The sequence below is a fragment of the Ovis aries genome, chromosome 1 (assembly GCF_016772045.2).
Source record: "Ovis aries strain OAR_USU_Benz2616 breed Rambouillet chromosome 1, ARS-UI_Ramb_v3.0, whole genome shotgun sequence".
In the NCBI taxonomy this organism is placed as follows: Eukaryota; Metazoa; Chordata; class Mammalia; order Artiodactyla; family Bovidae; genus Ovis; species Ovis aries.
The window spans coordinates 227275821-227290277 of NC_056054.1; the positions used below are offsets into that span (position 1 = coordinate 227275821).

Consider the following 14457-nt stretch of genomic DNA (forward strand, 5'->3'; position numbering starts at 1 on the left):
TTTCCATGAGCCAGGCATAACCAGAAAGTCACAGAGCTGCCAGACCTGAAGAGGAAGTGCACACTGAGGTTAAGAGGCATCTCAGCAGAAATCACGGCCATCTCCAGCTTGCCATGAACTTGGAGTTGGAAAGAACTCTAAAACTGACAAAGGTCAAATTTCTCTCCTGCCTGGTGGGAACGGGGAAGGTCCTCTACTGAAAATTCAGCTATCCAAAAAGAATTTTTAAATTGTGAATTTTCCTAACCGATCTGACTTTGAAGACTGATTTATACCTATGACACACATGGCTCATAATAAATAGCCCTTAGAGGAGTATTCATGTCAAATCTAGGTCTCTGCAGTGAAACACCAGAGCAAATAATAGGCTGAAAAAAATACTGCAAAACTTTGTCCTTGGAGGGATTCTTGCAAACCTAGACTCTCTAGAATGTGGTGATGTCCCTTTCTCTACAGCTAATTAGTAGAATTTTCCTTTTCCTCTGTAGTTAGGGGTCTTCAGCCTGTGATTGGTTGTCTAGGTGCAGAAGTCATTCTCAAAGGATATAAAGAAAGCAACGACTTTTTGTCACTTGCTAGGCTCAAGTTTGCTGTTTGAAGACAAAAACACAAAGTCCTTTTTTCATTACCTTCTGCATCATTAGGGAAAATGGGATACACCCATCTCCCAGTAAAAGACAACTTTGACCATTGTAGCTACACCTTCATGAAACATTTGTGTGAAAAGGACTTCTGGCAACTTGATGATGAGTATTTAGAAGTGCTGACCTTCCAGGGGCTTGTTGTTTGCTAGGAAATCAATTCCTCTAAGTATAAAATTCAGTGGTGCTGACATACATAATAGCATAGTGTCTGTAGTAATGTACAGGGGCACTTTCAGAGAGGAGATTCAGGTTCTGGCGAGGACCCTGATGTTGGGAAAGACTGAGGGCAGGAGGAGAAAGACGTGACAGAGGATGAGATGATTGGATGGCATCACTGACTCAAAGGACATGAGTTTGAGCAAATTTCGGGAGACAGTGAAGGACAGGGAAGCCTGGCGTGCTGCAGTCCTTGGGGTTGCAAACAGTTGGATATGACTGAGCAAATGAACAACAGAGATGAATTTTTTCCAACATCTCACTTGCCAATTTTCTCCTATAAATCATCTATGCTAAAGAAGCTAAGCATGATGTACATACTATATTAAAAAAAACACTAAAGTAATCAGGATCAATATACTTTTCCTTCTTCTCTCTTCTTAACTCTACATCAGCATAGTTTGCTCACATCATTCCTCACAAGTGTGGCGGGGAGAGAGCATACACACAAAACACACAGAACAATAGTCTCCATGTCCTTCCCTCGAAGCCCTCAAACCCTCGAACTACTGTCACAAGTCACTCAAATTCGAAGTATTAGAGGTAGAAATCTTCTACTTGAAATACTTAACAATTAGTGTCATTATGAAAGATAAATTATTTTGCATCATTTGTATACAACTTGTACACTTCCTACACAAAGCAGACTTGAGTCAAAGAACAGCTGGACACAGCTGCCACAGAGGCCATCAAGATTCCCATACAGTTTATGTTCTCACACTTTTCCTAAGAACGTGGAGCCGCTTAAAACATAGCAAGACCAGGGCTTGTGGCACATGGGAGAAGGTGTAAAAAGTGTATTTTTGATTCTGAAAGGGAAATGTATGAAAAGGGCTAGAGTGTGTGTGTGTGTGTGTGCATAGAGTCATTGGATACAGGGGCCTTAAAGGTAGTCCTGAACAAGGAAGAGAAAGAAGCTAAAATGCTGAAGCATCACTCATAGCCATTCTGGCTGTACAGCATGGGGGTTACAAATACACTGACCCTAAAGACACATACAGTCCTAGGTTCAAATCCCAGCTGATAGCTATGTGACCTGAGCAAGTTTTACTTATCTTAAATGTGTTCCCTCACTTGTAAAATGGAGTGCAAGTAATAAAATCTTCCTCATAAGATTGTTGTGACAACTAGATAAGAAGTCCTGGAGGCACTCAGCATAGTGCCTGGCACACAGAAAATCCTCAATAACTTTTAGAAATTAAATAAAATGAGCCAAAACTCCCTTTAAATTCTACTCTGTTAAGTGGGACATGTAACCCAAGAGATGAGCTTGCTTTTTGAAAGATGTGTTAAGAGTCTTAATAGAGGGCATGAATTTACACTTAGAGACATATACACAGGACACTGCCAAGCAACATTTTATCATGGCCATTATGGAATGAGATGTAAAGCTGCTACAAATATCCAGAAAACTACTATTTTTAACATCTCAATATTGAAGATAGTCTTGATATTTTATAAAGCTCTACAATATTATTCCAGCCAAGTTTGCTCTACAAAAGACCAAACAAGTACCACTCTCTTAACCTATAAAATGCAAAAGGGAAAAACTAGATCAGTAAGTTCCTTGCATATCAATAACTCTGTCTTTTAAGAATCTGAAAGCATGATTCTATGCTAAGAGTTAAAGCTTGGGTGTTCTAGTTTGAACAGCTGTAATAGCCAGAGTCCTGGATACATAATGCTATATAATAAACCCAAAGTGGCTTCAAACAACAGCAATGTTTATTTTGTTCATGAATCTGCAATCTGTACAGGGCACAACCAAGACAGTTTATTTCTGCTCCACTCAACATCTGCCGGGCCAGCTGAAAGGCTGGGGGCTGAAATCCTCTGAAAAGCTTACCCGCTCTTCTGTCTTGTATGTCATCAAAACTGGGAAACCTCAAGCAGCTAGCAGCTGGAGCAGCTGGGGCTCTTCTGGCATCCCTTCAAACTCCAGGAGTCCTTCCATGTGATCTCCCTAATACGGTGGATTCAGGGTCTCTGGACTCAGGGCTCACAAGGCACAGGTCACGAGAAAGGAAAAGAACCAGGAGGAAACTATTGTCTCTCATGGCCTCACCTAGAAAGTCACTCAATAATTCCACTACATTCCATTAGTCCACCCAGAGTTAAGGAAGGAGAACACAGATCCCCACTTCTCATGGTAGGACTGTGAAATTATACTGTAAGAGCATATGTTGCTGTTTAGTCGCTAAGTCATGTCTGACTCTTTGGCGACCCCATGGGCTGTATGCAGACTTGGCAGGTTCCTCTGTCCATAAGATTTCCCAAGCAAGAAGACTGGAGTGGGCTGCCATTTCCAGGGGATCTCCGCAACCCAGAGACCAAACTCGTGTACCCTGCATTGGCAGGTGGATTCTTTACCACTGAGTCACATGGGCTTCCCAAGACAACATTATAAATCAATTATATTTCAATTAAAAAAAAGAAAAGCAGACAGTTTGCTCCACATGATATAAGAACATAACACAATCTATAAAGCAATCCTGCGGGGAGGGAAGAAAATTTTAAACCATTAAGCCTATAGAGTCAACTGTCAATTTGCAGAAAATACAAAGAAAATAGAAGAACATGTTAAACTATACTATGGGGATGCAATCAGTAAAATCCAGACTGGGAAATTATAGGACTAACAATCCTTTGAGACATACCTAATCATCCCACATCAATTTAAAAGCTATCCAGGAAGATTCAAGATTCTACAGTTTAGTCAGATTAATAGGGTAGAATTGTCGGTATTCTTCAGTTCAGTTCAGTTCAGTCACTCAGTTGTGTCTGACTCTTTGCAACCCCATGAATCGCAGCACGCCAGGCCTCCCTGTCCATCACCAACTCCCAGAGTTCACTCAGACTCACGGCCATCGAGTCAGTGATGCCATCCAGGCATCTCATCCTCTGTCATCCCCTTCTCCTCCTGCCCCCAATCCCTCCCAGCATCAGAGTCTTTTCCAATGAGTCAACTCTTCGCATGAGGTGGCCAAACTACTGGAATTTCTTTAGTCTTGTTTAAATGGTTGAGGTACTTAGTTTAATAAACAAGTATTTCTATAGGATTCCTTGTCTAATCTTAACCTCTTTGTGTTTCAGTTTTAAAATTGTTTCCTTTTATTTTGCCCTTAGCAGAGGTGAAGAACAACTAATCCTCAAAGGCTAAAGTCAAAACACTTCATGTGTATGAAAGCTTTTATAACATATTACCTTTGTACCTTTGCTCTTCTGGAATAAATCAGATGTGTCCCTTCAACCTCTTTCTGTTTTGGTTTTTTAGACCCCATTGATAAATACTTCTTGATTCTTTCAAACCACCTTCTCCTCCCACTCAAGCTCAAATCCAAAAAAGAATAAGAACAGTGTCAATTATAAGAAAACAGTTTAGAGAAGTATAAGAGTAGACTTTGAAACTGAAGCCTTGATCAGTTCAATCAGTTCAGTTCAGTCACTCAGTCGTGTCCGACTCTTTGTGACCCCATGAATCGCAGCATGCCAGGCCTCCCTGTCCATCACCAACTCCCGGAGTTCAATCAGACTCATGTCCATTGAGACCGAATGCCATCCAGCCATCCCATCCTCAGTCGTCCCCTTCTCCTCCTGCCCCCAATCCCTCCCAGCATCAGAGTCTTTTCCAATGAGTCAACTCTTCTCATGAGGTGGCCAAAGTACTGGAGTTTCAGCTTCAGCATCATTCCTTCCAAAGAAATCCCAGGGTTGATCTCCTTCAGAATGGACTGGTTGGATCTCCTTGCAGTCCAAGGGACTCTCAAGAGTCTTCTCCAACACCACAGTTCAAAAGCATCATTTCTTCAGCACTCAGCCTTCTTCACAGTCCAACAGCATCAATTCTTCGGCACTCAGCCTTCTTCACAGTCCAACTCTCACATCCATACATGACCACAGGAAAAACCATAGCCTTGACTAGACGGACCTTAGTCGGCAAAGTAATGTCCCTGCTTTTGAATATGCTATCTAGGTTGGTCATAACTTTTCTCCCATATAAATATATTTTTTAATATATATATTTAAAGCTGAGGTAAAATAGGATAGAATTTCTAAAGCATCCCAGAATAGATCTTTGGATTTCAAACCAATTACTCTTAAGTTACCTATTTAAGTTTCCGGCTCTAGATTCAATCAAAGGGTCATGCTACTTAATTTCTGAGAAATTACAAAGATGTGCTCAACACATGAGTAGGCAAGTCCCACTCATATACTGAGATTTAAAAATAACTACTCTTTAACATTCCTGCCTTCAGTTTTATGATTATTATTATTATTACAAGATTTGCCAAGAACTAAAACCATGCTACACTTGTTTACATGAAATATTACAAATATAAATTTAAATAATTCTCTATTATTCTGTTTCCATAAACTGAGTGTAAATGCCTGTCTTATGTGGGAAGACCTCAGGAAGTCTAATTATCAGCTTCAGACAACAAATTACAACCTTAAGCCTTTAGATTCAATGGCTATAAAGCTACCATTACCTGCCCAAACATGGAAATGACACAAAAATGTCACAGTTCATGAATTACTGTGAAGACACAGCAGTGTTCTGTATGTGTCCACCACCATGTCTGTCTGCATTGTGGACCTTAGGCCACTATGACATCATCAGCTAATGATTTGTTAGTAGTTACTATGGCCTGCACCAGAGCATGTGGCTTTTAATTATTATAATGGCATGATTTTTTTTAATGTATAAAGAATTTAAAGACCTTTCGAAATAGATACTTCTGGTATCTTTCCTCCCAAGGAAACAATCTTGTATTATATGCTTATATATTCTCAGGTTACTTTAGAAGGACAGTTGCTTGCTGGGCTTAGACCAGCCTTGACTCAATTTTGGTGAGGAGGGTAGGACAACTTTCTTACTGTGGTGAAAGGAAAGTTACAGCACTCTGCCCAGAGAGCCTTTACCTGGTAACTCAGGCGGTAAAGCATCTGCCTGCAACGCAGGTAGCCCGGGGTTTGATCCCTGGGTCAGGAAGATCCCCTTGAAAAGGGAATGGCTACCCACTACAGTTATTCTTGCCTGGAGAATTCCAGGGACTGAGGAGCCTGGCAGGCTACAGTCCATGGCATTGCAAAAGAGTCAGACATGACTGAGTGACTAACACACATTTTTGAGCCTTCTACTGTGAAGTCTGCTTTACAGAGTTCGTCATCTCCTCCCCCTCCTTCTCCCATACTTAGTGGCAGGTGCTGGCAATAAATACTAATCTAATCCTCAGGGCAGATTCTGAATCAGTACTGACACAGAGATACATATCGAGAGGGACCGAGTTACAGCGACAGCTGGACAAGAACAGCATGTGATTCTGGCAGCAACAGACAAAGCAAGATTAAAGTGTCCACAGCAATGCCTGAAGTCCACGCCAGGGCTTCTGAGCTCTACGCAGCTCCATTCTTCCTAGAATTTTCCTGACTAGAGAAAACATTCACCTATCCAATCCTGTCTGTGATATCTTTGAGTACTGAAAATAAGCCCAATTTACACACATACAAACATTTGTATACACAAACATACACACACAAAACCAAATGTAGGAACTATAAAAGAAAAGATTAGTGTTCTATTTTATTGAATATGACTTGGCTTCTTCACATTTTTGACATCTCTAAAAGCAATATATGTCATATAGTTGACAGTTCTTATATCCAAAGAAAAGCAACATATCTCATGAAATGATAAGAGCTTAAATTTCTACATGGCAGAAAACACTATATATACTGTGAAAAGCAAGGCCAAATATATATATAACATGCCTAAAACATTAAACATAACCTAAACCTACAGACGTAAGGTTTATTTTTTTTTTTCCTTTATAAAGTTTATTTTACAAATTACTGTCACCAACTCTGAAAGGCAGGAGATTTACCATTATTTCCAACCTTAAATCACAAAATTATGTATATAGAACAAAACTGATTCAGTCAGCATCAACTTCTTATAACTATATTTAAGTAAGGAGACACTAAATTTTCAGTTTATTCTGCCATACATGTAAATTGCCCCCTTGCAATAAAACAATTTTTACTAATTATTTTCAGAAACAGAGCTATATACTTGCTTGGGGCTGGTGCATGGGGATGACCCAGAGGGATGTTGTGGGGAGGGAGGTGGGAGGGGGGTTCATGTTTGGGAATGCATGTAAGAATTAAAGATTTTAAAATTTTAAAAATAAAAAACTAAAAAAAAAAAAAAAAAGATCAAATAAAAAAAAAAAAAAGAAAGAAAAGTATATAGACGTAAGGTTTATATCCTAAATAACCAGCAGCTTTTACAAATCAAACCCAAAATGAGCAAACAATAGGGAAATGGGCAAAGGATATGAACAGGAAATTCACAAAACAGGAGGCAGAAAAGTTTATGTTTTGTTGTTTTTACTATTATGATAATGTGGAGTAGGAAATGGCAACCCACTCCAATATTCTTGCCTGGAGAATCCCATGGACAGGAGAGCCTGATGGGCTATAGTCCACGGGGTCGCAAAGAGTCAGACACAGACACGACTGAGCATTATGATAATAATCATTTTAAAGCCCTCCCTCCACCCTAATGCTCCTAAAAGTCCAGTTATTAATGTAGGCTGGAGAAAAGGGAAAAAGGAAAGACCTTCTCTGTCCCAGGCACTGTACTACCAGATTTCATGAACACGAGTTCACGAAAAACCTCACAACACCCTGAGGAGCTAGCTATCACTATACATATGAGGATATATAGCATCAGAGAAGCTGAAGGACTTCAGCAAATTGTCTAAGTAAGTGTGGTAAAGCCCAGGTTCGGAGCTTTCATACAGCTTCTGCTCACAGCATGACTTTAGAAATCCTATTCGGACAAAGGATTTCCCTTGAGAACAAGGGACTGGACCTCAGAGTTTTAAACCCAAAGCACTAACTGAAGGTCAAAGGCATCAAGTTTCATGAATCTGAAAAGCTAGTATCCAGCTAAACAGGAGATTTCTTAAAGTCCTGTTATAATTTTCTTACTTTGGAAAAGAAGAAATTAAGTGTCGTAAAATATGTTTAGATGCAAAGATTAAGTGCGTTTGATTTAAAATACAGATAACTTTGTACTATGAGTGAAACCGTGACTTGAAAAAACAAAACAATTCTTAAGTGTCACTACACTTTGTCCACCTCAATAAGATAAAACAGTTGTAATTACCAGATCCCACCCTATTCATTAGATTTAGTTTTAGGTGGAAATAGCAAAAAGGAACTAAAGAGCCTCTTGATGAAGGTGAGACGTGAAACTTTCTCAGTCATGTCCGACTCTTTGCGACCCCATGGACTACAGTCCATGGAATTCTCCAGGCCAGAATACTGGAGTGAGTAGCCTTTCCCTTCTCCAGGGGATCTCCCCCAGCCAGGAATCAAACTGGGGTCTCCTGCATTGCAGGTGGATTCTTTACCAGCTGAGCCACAAGGGAAGCCCAAGAATACTGGAATGGGTAGCCTACCCTTCTCCAGCAGATCTTCCCAACCCAGGAATTAAACCAGGGTCTCCTGCATTGCAGGCGGATTCTTTACAAACCGAACTATCAGGGAAGCCCAATGAAGGTGAAAGAGAATAAAAAAGCTGACTTAAAACTCAACATTCAAAAAACAGTGACAGATTTTATTTTTCTTAGGCTCCAAAATCACTGCAGATGGTGACTACAGCCATGAAATTAAGACACTTGCTCCTTGGAAGAAAAACTATGACAAACCTAGACAGTGTATTAAAAAGCAGAGATATTACTTTGCTGACAAATGTTGGTAAAGTCAAAGCTATGTTTTTCCAGTAGTCGTGCATGGATGTGAGTTGGACCATAAACAAGGTTGAGCACCAAAGAATTAATGCTTTCGAATTGTGGTGTTGGAGAAGACCCCTGAGAGTCCCTTGGACTACAAGGAGATCAAACCACTCAATTCTAAAGGAAATCAATCCCCAATTGACATTGGAAGGACTGATGCTGAAAGCTGAAGCTCCAATAGTTAGGCCACCTGATTTCCCTGATGCTGGGAAAGATTGAAGGCAAGAGAATGGGACGACAGAAGGTGGGATGGTTGGATGGCATCACCAACTCAATGGACATGAGTTTGAGCAAACTCTGGGAGATGGTGCAGGATAGGGAAGCCTGGCATGCTGTAGTCCATGAGGTCACAAAGAGTTGGACATGACTGAGTGAACAAAGCTAATGGGAGAAAACATATACTTTTACTGAAACATATTCAAGGAAGAGGGACCAGTGACAGTTAGGTCCTGCTCTGGTGTCCCAGAGGGAAGAAGTTCTAATGAAGGGCTGACACAGGCCAGGATTCCTCGAGGCAATGTTACGGCCTTGTTGCAAAGGAAAGGCCTAAAACCTGACCCTAATGATCCAGCTTCCGCAACACTCAAGTCTTGGTGGGGCGCCTTATCCACAGTCCAGGAAGTCAACAATAGGACCTCTGCTGCCAGCCACCCCTCTCCCAGGGTGAAAAAAAGACAGAATCTTCATTCTCTGTGTCCAGGGTTAGGAGAACAGAGACAAGCAAGAGATGTTACTTGCATGTCTGTCCACTGTACACAGAAAAATAGGTCTCTTATCCTTTCAAAAATACCAGGTGTTAAGGGCGCTCAGTATGATGCATGTGGCTGAGTTATAAAGGATTAAAACAGGATGCCTCCAATTTCCCAGTCTTAGAACCCATTCTACAATATCAGCCTAGGGCTTATGTAATACTTATCAACTTCCAATAAAGACTGATATTTCTCCCTAGTCTTTTTGTAGACCAGCCCACTCCTTTAAAAACCAATTTTATTTTTTCTGGACAATCAAAATGTAATCAATAGGAAATCAAGTAAGTTAAGTTATTTAGCCTGAATTCTGCTCATTTTTGTAAATATGTTAAATGTGTAAAGTGTCACAGGCATTCTGTCCTGGAACTTACCCTCCAAAAAAGTATCCAGTTAAAAGGACTAAACCAAAATGACTCTTTCCAGTCCAGTTGTTCAAACTTTAAACTGAGAGCATGCTACCAATTGTGCTGTGTCAGCTGCATTTCACCAGCCATTCATCAAAATAGTATCATTATTTTTTAACCATCAAAACAAAGGAGAGAATGAATCCTATTTTCAAGTACTTTATCTACAAAGATGAAGTTTACAATTGTCTGTTTGCGACACTGACTAAAAAATATTTTATTCAGGACAGAAGTTTCTTCTAGATTTAAAGATCTAAGGAAAAGGGAAAGAAGGGAAGAAGGCTAAGAAATACAAGATATCAGGAAAACTTAAAACACAATTGTAGTTACATCGTAATAGTACAGAGTGTATGTTGGGGGAAGGAGGAGGGTAAAGACAGAGAACCTAGGGTAACACTTAGATATATGTCCTCAAAATCTGAAATAAAAGGATAGAGATACAAAGAGCTTAACAAGCCTATTTTCCCTACTGTAAGAAATAAAATATGAAACTGATTTTGGGTCAAAATGTAAACAGGAATCTTATTCGAAGATTCCTGCTAAATCAATTAAGGCTACAGATACTTTTAAAAGTTCATGAAAAATTAAAAAACAGCCTAGTAATTTCCAGTAACAATATATTATTTGCTGACCATCTTTTCTTTCTGTCCTTTTACAAGTTGTAAGGTAACTGGATTCTAAGAGTCTAAAAAGCCAATGAGAAAAAGCTTTTGTTTGAGTCTAGAAATTAATCTGAGAGATTACAAATGAGAAAAAGAGAGATAATCAGATGTCTTATTAGTTGCTCAAAATACCTGACGATTAAAGGTAAGGCACCTCTAATACAGAGGGGAATGAGTTCTTTGTGTGGGGACAGATGGTTTACCATTATCACATCTTTGCATGGTATCACAAAGTATCACTTTCAACTTTTAAGACAGATTTATTACAGTGGTTTTAAGATGAAAATCTTATTGTGATGTGAAATAAAAGTCGCTCAGGCGTGTCCGACTCTTTGCCACTCCGTGGACTATGTAGTCCATGGAATTCTTCAGGCCAGAATACTGGAGTAGGTAGCCTATCCCTTCTCCAGTGGATCTTCCCCACCCAGGAATTGAATCAGGGTCTCCTGCATTGCAGGCAGATTCTTTACCAACTGAGCTATCAGGGAAGACCCGTGCTTTTATTATGTAGTGATATATATCATTATTTCAGTATTAACATTTTCATCATGTGTACATCATTATCTAGAACAGTAAGAATCAAGTACTGAATATTTCTAAAGGAAATATGAGTCATAAAATGTTGCCAGTGTTCTCTTTTAGGAACTTTATTGTGTCATGTCTTGGGCTTCCCTTGTGGCTCAGCTGGGAAAGAATCCACTTGCAATGTGGGAGACCTGGGTTCAATCCCTGGGTTGGGAAGATCCCCTGGAGAAGGGAATGGCTACCCACTCCAGTTTTCTTGCCTGGAGAATCCTTGGACAGAGAAGCCTGGCAAGCTACAGACCATAAGTTTGCAAAGAGTCGGACACAAGTGAGAGACTAACACTTTTACTTTCAGACTGTAAAGCCAACAATAAAATACAATCTCCATGACTTTTCAATGACCCTAAAGTCACTTTTTCAAAGTTTTAAAATATTTTTATAATTTGAGGAATAAGTTCATATTTGCCTTATTCACATACCTCTTGATTTCATAAACCTGGCTCAGGTCTCCCCTCGGACTTTATCTTTCTGGAAAGTCAGTCTTCTTGGTTAGTCTTTATACTGAAGCTACTTTAAAGCCTCAATTATTGACTTTTCCAGAACACCACACCTCTCTGCTTTCCAGTATTTGCCATCAGAACTGGATACTTTAGAGATAAATTATGGCTAAGATAAAAATATTAGAATTTTTTAATTTTCCTTTTTTTTTTTCTCAAGAAAACACTTTTTTGCCTGGTTTTCACTAGTCTGTATAAACTGCTACAGTGTACCGTCTTTATCTGCAGACAACACTCAGTAGATTAAAGTGCTGGACTTTCACCTGAAGCTTAGACAGATTAAAGCACATCTTTTGGGGTTTTTCAGTATATGCATTTATTCAAACTTGCAACTCTGAATTCATTACCAATTTATCTACCCACTCCTAAGATATAAACTTCCTAGATGATCTTGGTTAATACTTTATCCCCAAATTTCTACAATCTGTTACCTCTTATTTCCTGTTGAGAATAAACTGCTCTAGTTTCCCCAGTGAAGACTCAGCCTTCCTTAGACTGTTCCCTGGGAATAGGAAGGGTCTTTTCAGGAAATGGCACTATGTCTGTGGTGATGGTGTCCATGAAGGTAAGACTCATGTCTTATGGATCTGTTTATGCCCAGCACCAGCAAATAATTGTTCAATAAAATAATTGCTAAAAGAATGGATCAAGATTCTGAATCAACTATATGAAGTAGAAATAAGTGGATTATTCTGGAATTCTAATATTTATTTATATATCCTTTGACACCTATATTCTGGAGCAGAAGCAAATAGCGGTCAAGAAAACAAGGGAAAATGAGGTTCTAAGATCTTCTGGGGACGTGGCTTTAATAAAAAGTCAGCTGGACTCCTATAGTTCAATATGGGCCATGGGAGGCTATTTTGTCTTCTGTGCATTAACACCAACTCTTATGTGTTTCCCAAGTGGCACAGTGGTAAAGAATCCTCCTGCCAATGTAGGAGACCCAAGAGATGTGGGTTCAATACCTGAGTCAGGAAGATCCCCTGGAGTGGGAAATGGCAATCCACTCAAGTATTCCGTGGACAGAGAATTCCATGGACAGAGGAGCCTGGTGGGCTACTGTCCATAAGTTTGCAAAGAGTCGGACATGACTGAGCACACACACACTTCAATATAGAGTGGTAGCCAATGTAACAGAATTCTGAGTGAGGCAAGACCCGAGACAGTCTGTGAGCTTACTTTCAGGAAACTCTGAAATCACTTTCTTTACCTACTCAGGCTTCCTTCATCTTCTGACATCCATCCAAATGATTTTTCAAACTCACATATTTCAATCAGATTAACTTCCTCACAGAATGAACATTCTCACCCTGAGCTCTCCTTGGGGGTTCCCAGGGAACAATGAAGTCCCTAGAATTGTACCCTTGACACCTGGAGGAAATGACTTTTCCAGGAGAACAGAAGGGCATAAGGTTTCAAGCAGAAGGAAGAACTGCTTAGGAATCAAGAAACCAACTACTGATGACAGACTGTTAAGGTTCAAACTGCAGCAATATACATGATAGCTGTCTAACCTATACAGCGCCCGATCAGTCTAATAACTTCACACTTTATGCGGGTGCATGCTTAGTTGCTTCAGTCCTGTCCAACTCTCTGCGACCCCATGGACTGTAGTCCGCCAGGCTCCTCTGTCCATGGGATTCTCCAGGTATGAATACTGGAGTGGATTGCCATGCCCTCCTCCAGGCGATCTTCCCGACCCAGGGATTGAACCTGTGTCTCTATGTCTCCTGCACTGGCAGAAGTTCTTTACCACTAGCACCACCTGGGCTTCCCAGGTGGTGGGAAGGTCCCACGTTTATGCAGGTCCCGGACACTTTTCACAACAGCACATGACCTAAATCAGGGCTAGGACTGGGGGCTGGAGCTTTAAGTAGAAATGTCAACCTGTTTCAACCACTGGGTGATGAGAGCAAAGCTTTCTCCAGATGGCAATCATGATGGATGGTGTTAAATTTGTATAGGAAACAATAATTTAAAAATGAAAGGCATTTAGTGAGGTGATAGGGAATATACAAGGGCCAAGCAGAAACAAGTGGCTTTAGCTGACTGGTAGGTGCTGATTCTGAGAAAGATTTCCTGATGCTGGGAAAATTTGAAGGCAAAAGGAGAAGAGGCAGCAGAGGATAAGATGGTTAGATAGCATCACTGACTCAATGGACATGAACTTGAGCAAACTCTAGGAGATAGTTGAGGACAGGGAAGCCTGGCTTGCTGCAGTCAATGGGGTCACAAAGAGTTGGACATGACTTAGTGACTAAACAACAACAGAAAGCATTGGGTAAACCAGGAGCTAAGAAAGAAGACTGGAAGGCTAAGGCAGAACCAGAAAACTGAGAGCCTCTGGTTTGCTATAGAGTGCTCTGAATGTAGTCTCCAGCTCTCCATTTTTTAAATGCTACAAACTTTAAAGTCACTGTTATAATATGTGGTCTTTTATTTGAAGTAAAAAAATAATTTATACTTGTCATAATTGACAAAAAAAAAAAAGCCCATATGTGAATATGTATCAGTGAAAGCATCTGACAAAATAGAAGTCATGCAGGTATTGTGTCTAAGAAAGGCCAGTAAGAGAATGCATTGAGTGACTGTCAAATCACTGCAGTGTCCTCCTGCTATAGGACAATTTGTCTGATTTGTGTTTTTAAAGGAATTGACAGGTAATTCTTTATTCTTCTCCTTAGCAGACCTATAATTTATAACAAAATAGAAGGAAAATTAAAGCAAGAGGTATCTTTACACTAGTGTTTTTAAAAAGCTAATCACCATTTTATTCTATTGTCATTTCACTCAAGCTTTTTTTTAAACTCCTTCCCGATTATGACCTCTTCATTTACAAAAAAAAAAAAATTATTATTTATTTATTTAGCTTTGTTGGGTCTTAGTTGTGGC

The 14457-nt window shown here is 39.9% G+C and overlaps 1 protein-coding gene across 1 annotated transcript in view; it reads right to left on the reverse strand.

Moving 5' to 3' along the window:
• Positions 1-14457, reverse strand: part of PPM1L (protein phosphatase, Mg2+/Mn2+ dependent 1L) — a 338714-nt gene that overhangs the window by 196381 nt on the left and 127876 nt on the right. The gene's annotated exons all lie outside the window — the stretch shown is intronic.